Source organism: Diaphorina citri, unplaced genomic scaffold (genome assembly GCF_000475195.1).
Source record: "Diaphorina citri unplaced genomic scaffold, Diaci psyllid genome assembly version 1.1 scaffold1512, whole genome shotgun sequence".
Taxonomy (NCBI): Eukaryota; Metazoa; Arthropoda; class Insecta; order Hemiptera; family Psyllidae; genus Diaphorina; species Diaphorina citri.
Genome location: NW_007378938.1, coordinates 2,464 through 4,240, shown reverse-complemented (window position 1 = coordinate 4,240; position 1,777 = coordinate 2,464). Strand labels below are relative to the sequence as shown.

General features: G+C 43.1%; 1 protein-coding gene across 1 annotated transcript in view; it reads right to left on the bottom strand.

Annotated features, from left to right (window-relative positions):
* LOC103516216 (neural cell adhesion molecule 2-like) overlaps nucleotides 1-1,777 on the bottom strand; it is a gene marked incomplete at its 5' end in the record, with an annotated part of 61,401 nt that overhangs the window by 58,645 nt on the left and 979 nt on the right. The gene's annotated exons all lie outside the window — the stretch shown is intronic.

Below are 1,777 nucleotides of genomic sequence, written 5' to 3'. Positions count from 1 at the left end.
CTTGTGATCGTTACACCTGCGGTCAAAAAAAGAAAACAAAAAACCAAAAAAAAAAAAAAATAAGAAAAAAAAATATACTACCTAGGTACCTATACTTGGCGTTTCATTTTAGAACAACCTGGTGTGTGTTTTGCGTCAGGTTAATATAAACTGATGGTGATGGGTAGTGACGCACATACAAGTACTACGTGAGCATGGTATTCATATTTTTAGCACATCTAACTTCTCTGCCTAGATAGAACAAGACAGACAGACAGAGGGAGAGAGGGGGAGAAGGGGAGAGAGAGATGGAGGGACAGCGAGAGAGAGATAGAGAATAGAGGGAAGGAGGGACAGAGAGAGAGGGAGAGAATGTATAGAGGGGGTAGAGAGAGAGACAGACAGAGAGAAGGGAGTAGAGAAATGAGAGAATTTAGTTGCTAAAGTTGACGATCTGCACAAGCACAACCAAGTAACACTAAAATGTGTGACCCAGAATGCTTGAAAAAAAAAAAAAAATCTGGTAAACTCACCCAGCTGTAACTCTTTCGTTCCTCGTTAGAAACGGTTTAAACGCCACAAACTAAAGGATAAAATTCCATACCTCGGCTGGGATTGAACCCACGCCCTCCTGTTTACCAGTCGAGCGTCTTGACCACTACACCACCGAGGCAGGGATTTGCTAATTTCACATAGGTACGTCTTTATACACAAGTCCCATTTTCATCGTTTTAACTGGGAATTCCCTATACTCGGCAAGTCCATTCCATGGATTTGGACGATATATTTCGGACATACCGGAAATCCAGCAGTCACAGAATGGACTGTGTACACTACAGATTTCACTGCATGCGTTTTGGATAGGCTTCAGTCCATTTGGACTGATGGACTTGATGTGTGTGTGTGTAGGCGCCTTAAGGGTGAGGAGTGAGTGTAGGTAAGCAGGGCAGAGTAGAACAGGAGAAGGATATGTAAAGGTAAGGATGGGTAGGATAAGGGAAGGAGCAGGGGTACAAGGTAGGATAGATGTAGGAGTAGGTTAGGGTAGGGTGGAGATACATAGATCCCCATTCTCAAGATACATTGATCCCCCTAGCTCCCATTAGACTGGAATTAATGGGATGGCTGGGGAACGTCGATAAACAGACTGGACGGTCAAGTATTTGGAATTGCTCTCGACTATTTTACGGTATGGAGAAAGGGCTACCCCAAAACCCCAGAAGTCTACTCTTTTCTACCCCGAAATGTAGGATAGGATAGCATAACTGTGGTATTATTTGCATCTACATCGTCTGAAAAAGAGTAAATTATTTCCTGGGTACATGAACTTCAAGGGCGGACCTACAATCGTTACATCTTTATTGCCTTAGCTTACTTGAATGAATGAACAAAGTGAACTCTCAGTTTCAACACGACTTTTTTTTCATTTGTATTAGCATCTCTTTAAAACCTTCAAAATAAAGCTATTGTCATTGTTTTCTCTCCGAAAGCTTTAGAATAAATCACACCTAACATCTGAAAAGAGTTCAAAGCAGACGCGTCTTAAATCGCGTCAAAAACGACGTTATAGTCAAGTTTTATACCTGAGAAATACTTAGTTTTTCCCGGTTAGACTCTCAGAACATTTTCCCGGAACACTTCAGACAAAGGACACGTGTAAACAACGAAAGCCCCCTTTCAAATCCAGAAAGAAAGGGGTGGGGGCAATCTCAAACAGCCCAGCACTAATTAAGGTCAGTGGGCCTCATTACGTCCCCCCCCCCCCTCTCTCGCCCCCAAGCCCACGCGCGGAGCATTT